At 38.0% G+C, this 16,404-nt stretch overlaps 1 protein-coding gene across 5 annotated transcripts in view; it reads right to left on the reverse strand.

Moving 5' to 3' along the window:
* LOC131066598 (protein MULTIPOLAR SPINDLE 1) overlaps window positions 1-16,404 on the reverse strand; it is a 279,380-nt gene that overhangs the window by 210,166 nt on the left and 52,810 nt on the right. The gene's annotated exons all lie outside the window — the stretch shown is intronic.

The raw sequence follows: 16,404 nt of genomic DNA on the forward strand, positions 1-16,404 counted from the left end.
ATTGTAATTTCATTTTAGTCCTCCCACTAAATAAGCGGTAGAGTGATTGTTCTTCAGATGCTTGTATTGTCCTTGGATGGTTTACCGCCAAGTGATCTTCAATATTCTCCATATCCTGCTGAAAAGTGGAAGGGGCTCAATTTGCATCTAACGACCCCCTATACATTGTATGCTCTCACCCTCCCAGATTGGGCTCTCGGTGATCAAAAGGTGGAAGGGTTACTTTCTGCAAGATTTGGGATTTTATTTCTAACCCTAACGGGTGTTTGTATTGCTTGCAATCAGAATATAATTGGAAAAAAATTAAGGGGAATATTACATCCAGTGTATTCACCATGGTTCTTTCTCGGTAGGTGCTAGATATATTTCACCACCAGAGTAAAGTGGTGTGCTCTCGCCAGCATCCCCGTGCCTTCTCCACACCTTCGGCTATGCGCAAGCCCTCGCCACGTCCACCCTCTTCCTAGCCTACCCCTGAGTCACCTTCCATGGTGTTGTACTACTTCCTCCCTGGAGTCTTCGACTCAGGTCCTCCTATTGTGGGTTCCTCTTGGACGGACAAACTTGCAATTCTGTATAGGTTGGTTTCAAAAAATTTGGCAACCTCTTCCTGGAGGTTCCGTTCTTCTTCGTTGTCACGTACCAATTGTATGGACGAGCTGCTTTGAGTCTGAGGCTCGGTTTTGGACTCATCGTTGGAAGTGGAATGTACGGCCTAGTCAGTGAGATCCCCCTCCACTACGTCTGGGAGTGGCAGGTTCTTCACAACCTCTACCAACTTGTTCCACGTACACGGTCTTTGTCTCTCCCGACTATGACTCCCTCAGCCATCGCCTTCTCCAGACTTGGCACTTTCCCTCAGCCATCACCTTCTCTCACTTTGTTCCCTTAATCGGAGGGATCTTCGTACTGCTCCCTCCTCTATCTCTCGAGAGTTTTTTAGATGTCATCTTTCCTTATTGGGATGTAGGGGCATTAATTGTAAGGGGTATGGCATCTGCTCGTATCCAGGTTTCTTCTCCCTCCCTACAGTTACGTTCTTCGTACCACTGTAATATCTACTAACGACGTTGCTCTCTTTCTCTCTCCTCTCATTGATCTTGCAATTCAATGAAATTACGGGCAAGTAACCTTGGAAGCCTTCCGAGCAGATTGAATATAAAGTCGTTGACTCTCAGGTCATTACGTATCGTGCCTTCAGAGACTGCTCTCTCCTGAGCTTCCCTCTGCACGTACTAATTGATCGAGACCTCCCACAAATATACCAGATCCTGCGTCAGTCGGTCTTCCCGTGTTTCCTCTTCTGCTGTTACGTCACTGTCAGTTACTACTGTCTGCTGGTCAAATGGTCAACCCATTACGCGCATACACTTCATGCGACCATGTTGATCTCCGAATTCGTATTGGCAACGACGCCAAAATGTTCTTTAATAAATAGGAATAAATAGAATGCAGTATAGACATAATGGGAATATAAATCACATAGCATGTAAAATACAAAACATATGGCAAAAAGATCATCTTTACTTCCAACATGTAATAACAACAATACATCATTCCTTCCCTGGATACAATATATAGAGAGATATTACCTGCCTGTTGGTCAAGGTCGCCAACTGCCAACAACTTCCAACCGACTCTTGGAAGGTAAAGGTTATTACATTTGCCATTTATTGAACCTAGTAACAAGTTTTATTTATTTAATTGTCGACGGGATATTTGCCGTCTACAATCGTTGCACACTAAATAGTCATAATTTCTTGCCTTTGTTTACTTACAAATTGCTTACCACATGCTACGATCTGTATAAGAAACTTTTGTCTCATATTAATACATTCTAGATAGTTCGTTATTTTTGTTCATTCCTTCAAAGCTAGCTGCATATCTGATCCATCACTTGTAGTATCAAACTCATGATTATTCAATATTTGTTTATTCTTGATTGCCACCTTTTGACATATACTCGCCATTTTTATTCTTTGTCTTAATCGTTGTTTGTCTTTAAACAAGGTGTTGCCATTTGTACATCATAGAATTGACCTTCAACAAATTATTTGTTTGTTTAATAACATGCCAACATCATGTTCTTCTATGAATTTGCACTTATTGAACAATCATCATCTTTAAGTTTGTATTGGCTTTGGATATTATTATCATTTATAAAGATAATACAAGGAGCTTTCTCAATATCAACAATACTTGACGGAGTCTTGTTTGGGGACATCACAAGGATCCCCATGAACACCCAAGCGCCGCATGGATCAACATGACTTACTGAGCTAGAAGAGGGAGCTAAACTTGTGATCACTACTACCTAAAATCATCCAAAGAAGCATAAAGAGAAAATTGAAAAGGCCATCAAGGAGCTACTAGACATGGAGCAAATTAAACCTATTTCTAGTCCCTTTGCTTCTTCTATAGTGCTAATCAAAAAGAAGGATGTGCATATATGATGCAGTCAAGGTAGGGAGATCCAATGAAGGACATCCCCACCTTGCAACCCATAACACAAAACACCAAGCAAGATTCCGGCAACTGGTAACAGATTACAAGATATAACCAGTAAGCAACCCTAACCAATAGAAGCAACACAAGATATAACCGGTAATAGATAAATCCATCATTACAACCATTTAAAGAATTACATAAGCCTTCAGTGGCTACACATGCTAGACCGCAGCCCAAGATTACAAAACAATCCATACAACACAAATCTAAGATCCGCAGATCTTCTGCTCAACAAATCGGCCTTCGGTAACAGTTTGCACTGATCCAGACCTCAATCCCTTCGGACTTCAGTCCCCCCTGACCAGAATCTCTCCGGAAACTACATCTTCTCTTGATCTCTTCTTTCTCCGATCTTTGTCCTGCAAAATGAATCTCTAAACATTCCCTTTATACCATCTGCAAGCGATAACAACTCGATCAAGTCAGCCAAAGACCAACCGGTTCATGATGAAACGTGTAAACGATAACATGTCGACCCAAATCACTAAGAACATCTTCAAATGCATAAAACTTCACGCGGTCCTCCGGAAACATCAAGCGAGGCCCAAAACAATGTCGCTCAACGATCCGCAAGTTACAAAAACCACCCGCAACCCGATTCATCTTCGCTCCATACACTGCAAAACCAACCGGTAAGAACATACCAATACCGAGATCGATGTCTCACCGGGATCAAATCCAAATGCCAGTTTGAGCTAGTCTGGTGCTCCTGCATCAATATACAACCATGCACTTACTAAAAAAAAACAATCAAGAATATGTATCTGATTCCTTGGATAGATGAGCTCATTGATGAATTTCATGGGATAGTTTATTTCTCTAAGATTGATGTTAAATCAAGGTACCATAAAATTCGAATTAGAGAGTAATATATATAAGACAGCTTTTCAATGCCATTCTCGACACTACAAGACTACAAGTTCTTGATCATGCCTTTCAAATTGACTAATGCTCCTACTTCATTCAAATCCTACATGAATCATGCATTTAACAAGTAGTTACAGAAGCTTGTGCTCGTGTTCTTTAGTGACACAAGATTTATAGCAAGACTTGGGAGGATCACTTATGGCACATAGATAAAGTTTCAGGCATTATAGAAACACAGACTCTGTTTTCTAAGGCCTCCAAGTGCAAGTTTGACATGATAGAAGTTTTATACTTGGGGCATGTAATTGGTATTAATGGAGTTAAGGTTTATCAAGAGAAGATGCCATCCTTGACTATCCCCCACCAAAGACCTTGACACACTTGAGAGGATTCATGGGATTAGGTACGTACTGTAGGGGATTCATAGTTAATAGAACCCTTGGCGTATTTAACTAAGGGATCATCCTCTTGGATAGATACAACTCACTAGGTGTTTGACACACCTAAGAAGGTGATGAGCAGTTGTCCAATTTAGCTCAACCTGATTTTTCCCGACACTTTGTCTTAGAATGCAATGCATTAGGAGAGGGAATTAGAGTTGTGCTTAAGCAAAACAAGCATCCTATAGCCTTTGAGAGTCAAAATATTATAGATTCAAAGAGGCAATATTCCACCTATAACAAAGAGATGATTGCGATTATGCATGCCTTAGTGAAATTCAAATAATATCTGGTTGGAGAAAAGTTTGTAATGAAAACAAATCATAACAGCCTAGAATACTCCTTAAGCAAAAGGACTTGAATGGTCGGTAGCCAAAGTGGGTAAGTAAAATACAAGCTTATGACTTTGATATTGAATATGTCAAAGGTAAGAAAAATATAGTAGTTGATGCTTTGTCCAAGAGACCCACTTTATGTTCTACATCAAAGATATCAATCAATTGAAAGGTTCATTTGTTGGTTGAGTACTCCAAAAATACCTTGTCTTGTGAAATTTGGAATGGAAAGATTCAAGATAATAGATACAAGGTCTTAGATGATATCATCTATTATAAGGATAGGATTTACTTGATTCCTAAATCAAAATTGAAAGAAAATATTTTCCAATTTTATCCATGATTTTCCTTTAGCAGGTCATCAAGGACACTCTAAAACCTACAAGCAGGTGAGAGAGATTTACCTAAAAAGGATTGAAAGATGATGTCCTCTGATATATTCAAGAGTGTGTAGTTTGCCAGTAGCAGAAATCTGAACACACTTTCCTAGCAAGGTTGTTGCAGCCTCTGCGTATTCTTGATCAAAAAAGGCAAAGCATACCAATGGATTTCATCATAGGTCTACACAAATTGCAAGGCAAGGATTGTATTTATCTTGTGGTGGATAGATTGACCTATGCCATATCTTCTGAATATGAGGCACAACAAGTTGCAAATTTGTTCTTCAAAAAGGTGTTTAGGCTCCATGGGTTGCCTAGAAACATTTTTTGTGATTGGGGCACCAAATTCCTCAATGTGTTTTGGTAAGTACAGAACTGACACTAAGCACAAGTTATCACCCACAAATGAATGGACAAATAGAATTAGTAACAAGTGCATTGGAGGATAACTAAAGAACCATGTGGAAGGTAATTAGAAAGCTTGGGTCAAACGGTTATATATGGGAGAACGTTGCTACAACACCACTCATCACATGAGTATAGGCATGACATCTTTCAAGGCCTTGTATGCATTTGATGCTACACCTTTTGTAGACCTAGTTATTGTCGATAGCAAAGCACCACAGGCTAGAGATTGGAAATAGTAAAATCAAAGTATTTTAAAAGATTTGAAGAAAAATACCCAAAGAACTCAAAATCAACAAAAGCACCAATAGACCTAGGACAAAGAGGGCATTTGACGTTGGGTACTTGGTATTCCTGCATTTCCAGCCCTATAGATACTCTTGACGTAGGCACAAAATAGTTAAATCAAGGTTTTATGGGCCATACAAGATCATACAAAGGATCAAAGAAGTTGCTTATGAGATGGAACTTTACTAGTACAATCTATTCTTGGGCCGTATATCTCTCCTTTTGTAGGATTACCACCATTGGATAAGGAAAGAAAATTGCTCATTGTTCTAGAAGCTAGCATTGATGCTTAAGAAAATAAACTTAGAAACATGTACATTTCAAAGTATCTAGTTCATTGGAAAGATTTGGCTCCGGAAGATGCTACTTGGAAAGGAGAGAAGATTGTTGAACACCTGAATCTACAATTGCTTGAAGACAAGCAATTTTGAGAAGGGAGACTATAATGACCCCTACTTTGACCCAAGTGTTAGGGAAGGACCCCCTATCCCATTGCATTCCTATAGGCTAATTCAGACCTTGGTGAAGGAATATTTTTAATTAATTAAGTTAATTTATCTTACATTATTGTTTTTTGGACAACTTTAGTTTAATTAAATATTTTATTTAAAATATGACCATGTGCATTAAAGTGACTTTTCAAGGGCCCAAAGTGAATTAAAAATTAAAAGGGTCACTTTATGCAATTTAAAAATAAAAGTTCTTGAATGTTCACAAGCAAGATAGAAAAGGAGTTGTAAAAGGGAAAAATAACATCTGAGGTCATTTTCATATTTCTCCATTCTGAAGTTTGGAGATTCCTTAGTATGAAAACCCTATGGGTATTTGGCTATTCAAAGAAGTGATTTCTTCCTAGTCAAATTGGAGGTGGATTCAAGTAGATTCACAATTCCAGTGAAACAAAGGAAGTGAATTTTTCAAGTTCTAAGAAATAAACTAAAAGAAGCAAAACAAATCATATTTTTATTCTAACCTGAGTTTGCACCCAGCCATACTATTTGAAGTCCTTGAGAAGGAATGTACACATTGTGGAGTCATCTACAAAAAGGAATGATGCATATTATAAAGTTTTAAAGTCTGCACAATCCCTATCGTAGCCTTTTATAAGCTCTACAAAGCCATCACAGCCTTTAACAAGTTGTTGTTGCAATATTTATGGAGTCGTACAATATTTATGGGAGTCTTACAAGTTACAAGTCATAAGGAGGTTTTAAAGAAGTGATTTAGTTGTTGTTTGGTCTTGTTGACGTGTATTTTGTACACTATCAAACACAGAATAAAATACTCAAATGGTACCTTATCCTCTCTTGAATAAAGCCTCTGAATGCTGAAGATATCGCAAAAAGGATCAATCAGGGTGACTTCAAGGTTCTTCACTGTAGGATCTCTACCTGTGGATAAGCACCAGTGGTCGTTGTAAATGTTGTTTCTTCAAGGGGTCTTACGCACTTTCTGAGAAAGCTGGTCCGTGTTGCTCTCACTCGACTGCAGGAACAGGATTTTCCTAATACTAACAAATTCTCAAAAAAGATGAAAAGATAGGGGTTTCAAGAGATGAATTCTAATCTAATCCTAAGAATGACTCGATGTAGGCTAGACTTGGTAGGATTCTACCAATTTCAGTATTGCCAAGGAATTACAACTCTATTGGAATTGATGCGATCTTCTAAGGTGATTAGTGATTTTCAAATCATCAAGAATTATAGATACTACCATAAAGATACATTATCAATATTTCAATAATGATTGAATGTTCAAGCAATCTCAATATCTCCAGTTGACCACACAAGGCGTCCTTACAATCAGTAAGAAGCTAGTGGTTTGGATATGAATCTCACCACAACACTTAGTCCTTCAAACTTAAATACTACTTCGACTGAGAATGATTCAAGAAGATAAACAACCATGAAGATAGCCACAAGTATTGCAATAAAACACCATAACTTCAATATTTTATTGATCTCAAAGCCAAATGGACAACAATTGTTCAAAATTCTTTCTTCACTACTCAATCTTGCTACACAATAACTTTCTCTCTAAGCTCTTCTAATCTCTCTCTCTAATATCTAATTATCTAATATCTAATGACAAAATGAAAATGAGTGAGGGTATATATAGCATCCTCAATTACAATGAACGGCCCAGATCGAAAGAAGATCAATGGTTGAGATTTTGACACCTAAACCCTAATTAGGGTTTGTTACAAAAAGTTCCCCTTTTAGATGAACATTATTAAATACATAGCCAAATATTTAATTGGCACAAAAGTCGAGGAAACATAGACCAATGATAATTAAGATGCCACATCATCCTATAACAACCTTTCTTCTAGAACCTTATTTCCTTTCCTATGCTCTTTCTTAGCATATCCAACGAATCTAGACACAATCCCTTCAATCTCAGCAATAGGAACCTCAGGAAGATTCTTCATTCGTTCCTCCAGGTGAATGACCTGATCAAAAGTAGTGAGAAGAGCTGTTTCCCATCCAGGTTCGAGTTCTTTGACCTTCTCAATCAAGAGCATGGTAGTGAACATCAGGTTTGCTCATCTGTGATGACATTTTCCTCTTTGCAAAAGATGACCTTGACTCTCTCCTCCAACTCTTGGATGTCCACATCTGTCTCAATCTCGATCCGCCTGCCAAGAATGGTACACAATACTTCAAACACCTTATCTTGAATTGGATGGATGATACCTTCAACTTGACTGCATTTGGTGCTGATGTCTTCAAAAAGAACCTCTTTCATCTGGAGTAGAGCTGACCACTGTAGTAAGTTATGAGTTCCTCCATCCATTATCTTTTCTTGTGCCAGGATCCGTCTTGGTGTTTGTCTTATTACTTGCAAGACAGGAATGATAACATCTCTAGTGTGAGCAAAAGCGGCTATAGTTATCATTAGATTATGAATAATCTCAAGGACCTGGATAGCTCGATGAATTGTCTTCATCATTCTTGTTGCAAATTCAACAGCTACCATGTGGGATTTATCAATCCAAGAGCTCATAAGCTGAACCAAGCTTTTGACCCTTTCTGCTTCGCCAACTGATTCAAGAGGAAGTGCTTGTAAAGGAGATACTGTTGGATCCTGACGTCTCAAGGGCTGATTGAGATGACTAAAGTAGCCTCTCCAAGCACCGACCTCTCTCTCAAGCTTCCTATTCTTTTCCACTTCTTCCTTAAGTTTGTCTTTAAGTGCTTCAAATGAATCGGTTGCTTCTTCCATTGCTTGCTCAGTAATGAGTGGACCAAGCTCAAATGTTTCTAAGTCATACTCATCTGCAAGAATTTCACCTTCATACTTGTCCACTACTGGTGTAGCTATTTGCAAATTCCTGGATCCTGTCTCATCCCTTATCACCTTGGACATCTTTGTGGCCTTCTTCTTTTCTGTTATCTCCTGAAAATTTCCTATTAGGCTTTCTAAATCAATTACATCTTCTTCCTCTTCAACCACAATTACCCTTGTCAGTCTCTCTTTTAACCAATCCGGGATGGTAGATCTTGTTTCTCTAACTTGTATTTCTTTAGGCAATGGTTCATCTTCTCGGAGAGGAGATGTCGCTTCATCATCATTCTTCTCTTCATGCAGCTCATTAGCATCAACTTGGGGAGATTGACTTGATGAATGGTGCGGCGTCTGTCCCTTCTCTGGCTTATCATTTTGCACCATGGATTCCATAGATTCATCAACTTAAGGTACCATCTTCTCTTGACCTTCAACTTGACTTGCCTTCTTTTCATGTCGAGAAGATGTGCTTGATGGGCGATCTCGATTGGCCTCTTGTTTCTTCTTGGAAGATTCCCTTTTCTCAGGTCTTTCTTTCCTCTTTGCACCTCTAGGATGAGAAGTGTTCTCACTCACGCTTGCTTCTCCTTCTTCTGGTCTTGCCTCCAAAGTAAAAGTCATCGATACGTTCTGCTCTCTCAACTTCTGATGCTGTACGTCCACCCATCTGCAAGTACATGATAAAACAGGAGCCATCAAAGTTCTCAAGTCTAAAATCTCAGGTTCGTTCCAATCCATCTTCACTCTTTTATCTTCTTTGTCATAGGACAACTGGAGGTATCTGCCATTGTCTTGGGCTTGATCAGCTACTCTATAAACTTTGCATTTCCTAATGAAATCTAAAGGTAGCCTGGAATGCATCTTTCTTTTAACTTCTAAATCACTTGAGAGATTCATCCAAAAGTCCTCTACCTAAAACTCATGTCTGTACTTCTTACCAACTGTCTCCTCCATATAACCATGAGGATCAAAATTCTCCAGCGAGGCAAAGAATGTGAATGAATATAAGGATAATTCCTTCTCTGCATCTTCCGAGGCTTGAGTGTTAGGACATACCTCAACTGAATTCCCCAATATGATGGGCACGGGAACTCCATTTCCATGGTTGTGTCTAGATGCCTTCGCATAAGCTGCCAACTGTCTAGTCACCTCAAGTAGCACTATCCTATCTGTCGGATACCTCAGCAACATGTAGGGAGGTGAAGGACACCCATGAACTCTAATATATGTAAACTTTTGAAACTGGATGAACCATGCACCATACTTCTTCACAAGTTCTTGTGCATCCAGAGATAGTCGATTATGAATTCCACCTTGCAATATCCTAGTGATGTTCATCGTGAAGGTATCATTGACTAACTTGTAGTCACTTCTAGGCGGATGATGCAAATGAACATAAGAGTCACAAACTCTCACTTCTTTGGGTCCTCTTCCGATCACTCCTCTATGAGGTAGCCCTGCATACTCGAAACTCCTGATTAAGGCATATATGACATATGAGCTCATATGGAATGATTTGGTAGGCCTTAGTCTTCTCAACTGCACATCCAGACTATTGCTAATAATTTTGGCCCAATGAAGCATTCCTTTTCCTTGGACTATCACTTGAATGAAGAAGAACATCCACTTTTCGAAGTAGAAGGCTTGAGGAGCCCCTGTAACTTGATTGAGCAAAGTTATCAAATCTCTATACTCCTCCTGGAAGTCGATCCTATGCGGGGTGTTGGGAATCTTGTTCAGGCGAGGCCGACTTTTGAGCAACCAATTCTTGTTGATGAGGTTCAGACAGGTGTCGGGATCATATTCATACATTGACTTGGCTCCTTCTAATCTTTTGTAAATCATATCTTTATGCTTTGGAAGATGAAGAGCTTCACTTATAGCCTCCTCTGAAAGGTAAGCTAAGGTGTTCCCTTCCTTGGATACGATCGACCTTGATTGTGAGTCATAATGGCGGGCACACTCGATCATCAGCTCATGACACTTGACTGCTGGAGGAAAACCTGTCGCCTTGATGATGCCACTTTCAATTATCTTCTTCGCAACAGGTGATGGCTTGCCAATGTAGGGGACCTCTCGAAACTTCTTCACATTGAAGTTTCCTAAGTTGGTATCTCCGATATTACTCCATTTGGACACAATCCTGGTCTCCAATTCGTCGTTCTTCTGATCTTCTTTGATGAGAGCCGGGCGACTAGTAGATGCTCCTGCCTTTGGAGTCGCCATCTTGACACCTACACAACATTTCAAAATTAGTTCTTAAGCATTAAGTGTAGAAATTAAGATTCAAAAGGAAGTTTTAAGATATTAATTAGGAAACTTCATGATAAGTCTAGAGTTATCATTTCCTAATTAACTAATCAACACTTAGACTTCTCTAAAAAAAGGTGTCCAAAAATCAAGTCTTACACAAGGATGTTAAGATGATTTCACTATACCTCCTCTTGAGTGCTAAACTCTAAGACTTTTGAAAATGATGCAAGAAAAATGGATTTCGCTAGGCAATGTTTAGATCAAAGCTCTCCCTTGGATGAATTGCGCCTCCTCTAGCTTCAAAAGGAATAGACTCCACCCTCTTTAATCTTCAACACTTAGTAGAAATTTGCTCCACTCCAGCTAGATTTCGCTCCTTCAATTAGATCTCCAATTTCGCACTTAAGGAAATGATTGAATGATTTGAAATGTGAAACAAAACTCCTCCAATATATAGAGCGCTCACCCCTTGCCTCCCCTAGGCCGACTTGGCAAAAAGGAGGTTAAAAAATAAATAAAATCTCAAAAAAAGGGGGCCGACTTTGCAAAATGAAAGCAAAATAGTGCCTTGAGCGCTTTATCTTTAATTTTAATTTAATAAAAAATTAATTTTAAATGCCTCCAAAGCAAAATTTCGATTTTCTCAAGGCTCAAAATTAATTTATTAAATGCAAAAATGCTTTTAATTTAATGCGAATTTAATTTTAATTTTCCAAATGCCTCAAAATTAGTAATTTTGGCGATCTAATGCAAATTGGAGAATATCAATTTTTAAAACAAGGCTTAATGGAGTTTGCAAATAATTTCGCCCTGGACCCTCAGCAAGGGTCAGGAGAGATTTTCCATTTTTTTGCTCAAAATTAGCATTTTTCAACGTTCAAAATCTTTTCAAGACATTTCAAATAGGTTTTCTTACTGACTTCCAGATTTTGCTCTATCCAACTTGGGAGAAAAAGTGCAATTTTGATGTTTTTCGCCCTGGACCCTCAGCAAGGGTCAGGAGCGATTTTTTCAATTTTGACCAAAAATCCTTATTTCCTTATCAAAACACTTTCTCACCAAGCTAAATCATGTTTAGGCCTTCAAAATAAGCAAGAAAATCCTCTTTTCAAATTTTTCGCCCTGGGCCCTCAGCAAGGGTCAGGAGCGATTTTTGCAAATTGGGCTTATTTCTCCATCATTTTTCATTGAAACTTTATTCACCACTAGGCAATGTCCTTCCTTTATCCTCTTCATCCAAATTTGCTTCGTTATTGCAAGGTAAAATGAGAGTTTTCAACATTTTCACCCTGGACCCTCAGCAAGGGTCAGGAGCGATTTTTATAATTGCCTTCAAAATCCTGACTCTCAACAATCCTTTTTCTCTTCAAGGCAATTTAAACATCATTTCAAACTCATGCCTGAGCTTAGACTTGTTCAAACTTGGAGGAAAAGGTCAAATATTAGGTTTTTCGCCCTGGACCCTCAACAAGGGTCAGGAGCGATTTTCCTATTTTGGCTTGATTGCTTCCTTGTTGATCATCCAAGTTATATTCAATGGGTAAGACATGCTTCCTCTCATCCATTCCAATCATAAAAACCACTTTGACTTTGCAAGAAAAATGTACTTTTGAAAATTTCGCTTTGGGCCTTCAGAGAGGGTCAGGAGCGATTTTTGCAGTTGTGACCAAAATACTCCACTTTTCATCTTGAAATGTCTTTGCTAAGGAAGATGTCATCTTGCTTCATGCTGTGAATAGGTTTTTCATGTCCAAGAAAAGTCAAAAAATATGCTTGCAAAGAATTTCGCTCTAGACCCTCAGCAAGGGTCAGGAGCGATTTTACCTAATTTGGGCAAAACTCCTTCATCTCATCATCTTCAATCAAGTCTGGATACTTTATCATGCTCATTTCATCCTCCACCATGCCTTTGACATCTCAAATCGACCAAACAAGGCTAGAAATGACCCCTATAAGATTTTTTGCCCTAGGCCCTCAGTAAGGGTCAGGAGCGATTTTTATGATTTCAACAAGATCCTTCATCATTTCAAGTTAAAACTCTTTCAGGCAAGTGGGGAAAGTCATTCATTTTCCATTCATGCTCAAAACTTGGTCTCCTTCCACTGCAAAATGAGGGAAATCAAAATTTCGCCCTGGACCCTCAGCAAGGGTCAGGAGCGATTTTCCCTTTAGTCTCCAAAAAATCATCACTTTTCTTGTTTTCAAAACTTCAATTGCCTTAAGTGACGTCCAATCATCCCTCCGCGAGAGCCTACACAAAACAATTTAGAAAAGTCAGTGACAAATATGCCTAAACAACATTTTCGCCCTGGATCCTCTCCAAGGGTCAGGAGCGATTTTACCTTTCCTGGGCTAAACTGTTCAAAATTTGAATCTCAAACCACCTCACCAGGCAATGTCGGGTCATTTTCAAGGCCAGGAACCAGTTAGCAAGTCCATCAAAAACAAGAAATTGTACTTAGGATAAAGTTCGCCCTGGCCCTCAGCAAGGGTCAGGAGCGAATCCTCTGTTTCAGGCATCATCTTACTTTCCAAAAATTGATCAAAACTTCCCCAGGTAAGAACACACAATTTCTTCTTCAAAAATGCTAATACTTGACCAAAATTGGACTTTACCTAGAAACCCCTATTAGACCTAACCTAAGACCTATTTGACTCCTCTGAAAGGCTTACCTCATTTCAACAATCTCAATTCTTCAGGAAGACACTTAACGATTTCCCAAAATTTGACTAGGCTTAGCCTGAATGATATCAAAAAGAACCCCTTAAGGTTTAGCCCTAGCCCGGGATCATCACTCACTCACTCAAAACCCTAAAATAGAGAGAAGAACAAACAGAGAAAAGGCAAAACAAAAGCAAAAAGAGGGGGGCCCATTCTAATGGGGTGATGTGTGAAATGGTCACAACAGGTCTATTAGTAGCACCTTAGCAAAGGTTAGCTATTAATATTATTTTATGTTGCAAGGTACATGGCTTTGGTACTTTGCACTCACATCGGGTTCGCCTGAGGGATATGCCCGAGTGCACCCCAAGTACCTTTTGGGTACAAGTTCATTCGAGGTATACCTTGGGCACATCCGAGCATACCCAAGGCAAACCTACAAGGAACTTGCATGTCTCCTTTTAAAAAGGTGCCCAAAACACTTAAAAAAACATTACATTTTTTTTTACTTTTTTTAATGACCGAAACCCTAAAACACCTGTTAAGGCATCATTTCATGTAGCGCCCCCTTTTTGGGACCACCTTCTACTTTGCCCCAAATTCACAAATCCAGAATGAAACAAGGGCAAACATAGTTAGGGATATATCTTCATTTAAGAACAAGATAAGATAAGTCTATTTTTTGAAACCCACAATGAGATTAGACAACTATGTAGATATAACTCACGAAATACATCCAACTGTAGGTCTCTCTCTCTCTCTCTCTCTCTCTCTCTCTCTCTCTCTCTCTCTCTCTCTCTATATATATATATATATATATATATATATAGATATAGATCTACACAACCAATATCAACAATTACATGGAAACTCAACCATAACGAGTGTTGTGTTGGAAGACATGATGAGGTGCCCCAAGTATCCTCTACCCTAGGCCCAACAACAAGACCTTATCCTCTATGGCCTCATGTGGTCCTTAACCAATGGTCCTCAACCATCATCGTGAGGTGGCGTACCTAGTGAGGGCTTTACACCATTCCCCTCCATTATATCAACCTCTCAACTCTTATGATCGATTCACTTCAACAATTGATCAATGTGGAGATCCTAGATAAGCTACAATAAGGTCCCTTTGACCCTCATCTAGTCATCATCCTAATACCTTAACGATTTTACTTCTTGTATTTGTGAGCCATGGTGGAGAAGGGGGGAAAGATTGCGGAGAGTGCCCCAAAAACCATCTCTTCCTAGACCCAAAGACCGTACCCTTTGTACTCCTTTGTCCTTTGTGGTCTCATCTTGTCCCACTTCGAGGTGGTGTATCTAGAAGGATGTGCATACGCTATACCCCTCCTACAATACTTTCACCATGTCCACAAATACGTATAAAAAATGAAGAATCAAAATACATATATATTTGTGTTCATTATAATATCACTGAATTAGTTGTTAAATCCTTTTAGTAATTAATTGTACTGGATATTATTTTTATCAGCTCATATTATCTTATCATTTGTGCAGTAACATCAGCAATATTGTCAGTATTATATTACATAATTTTAATGATATTAGCATTATTATGTGTTGGTAATATTTAAACACCTTTTTATTGTATTAGTAAAGTTAGTTTTATATATTAGTAAGTTAACATTATTGAATCAGATTACCTTTATGATCTTATTTCTGATATGAATTTAAAATTTTGATTGTTAATGACTGTATTAGTTATATTAATTATATTAATTTATTAGTATCAATTGTTATTAACAATGTCAAATTGTATTAACCATATTAGATTCTATTCATATTATTGATTGCATCAGCAATGCTAAGTGTATTAATAATGAACAGCAGCACACGGTATTGTAGCTCAAACCTGTAATATTCCTCAGCCAAAGTGACTGCTCTTTTTCCTTTCTTTCCTTCCATATTCTTTTCTCCTGTCTTCCCCGTGTGTTGCTTAAGGGGGAGGTCAATGGTATTTATAACCCCCGATTTGCTATGACTTTCCAAGGGGACACGATTCCTTGGGCAGATGCCCCTTGGATTATGCCTTTTTAATTCAACGTATCACCCTTAAATACAACCGGTGCCTTTGTAATACCTTTGGTATATATATAAACAAATTTTGGTATATGTAAGGCACATAAACAAGGATATTAATAATAAATTGTGGATGATTTTATTAATTCTAAGTAATTTAATATTAATAATAAATTGTGGATAATTCTTTTAACATTAATTGTGGATAATTCTTTTAACATTAATTGTGGATAACTTTGTAAATGAATAATATATATTTAGTTAATAATAAATTGTAGATAATTCTTTAATATTAATTTGGTAATCATAATAATATACTGAAATGATTAAAGTAATCTATAGAAATATATATATATATACGAACATAATATAAAGGACATTACATTTACCCTAGGCAAAGCACATTTATTCTCTTTACTCTCTCTTTTCTCATTTTTGGCATTTTGAAGGGCAACTGTTTTTTTTCGAAGGCAATCGATCAAGGAGTGCCAAAAGAGGGAAGATAGCTTGTATTTTGAATTTAATGAAATTATTTTTTATGGTAAGCATTTAAGAAACTTTGTCAAAGCAATGTTGAAATGCACACTCATGTCCAGTAAACATCAACTGTTATATGAAATGCCTCTGTGTTAAAATTGAGAAATTTCAAGTTTGGTCAAAATATTTTAGTAGGGTTATTACAGACTAGTCACAATTTGATATAGAGTTACTTCAAGTAAGAGGCCCATTTTGATATTGATAGCCCAAATGAGGCACAACTGTATGATGTCAAGTTGTATATTTTTATATATTTAATCTTATTTCTATGCCTACTAGTAGACATTTTGTAGGGTTCAGGCCTTTTGTTGTTACATACCTCAAAATTGTAATCAAAACAATAAAAAAATTATTTCTACTATGATTTAATCAAAGAGCATTTAACATATATCTATATA

Source organism: Cryptomeria japonica, chromosome 10 (assembly GCF_030272615.1).
Source record: "Cryptomeria japonica chromosome 10, Sugi_1.0, whole genome shotgun sequence".
In the NCBI taxonomy this organism is placed as follows: domain Eukaryota; kingdom Viridiplantae; phylum Streptophyta; class Pinopsida; order Cupressales; family Cupressaceae; genus Cryptomeria; species Cryptomeria japonica.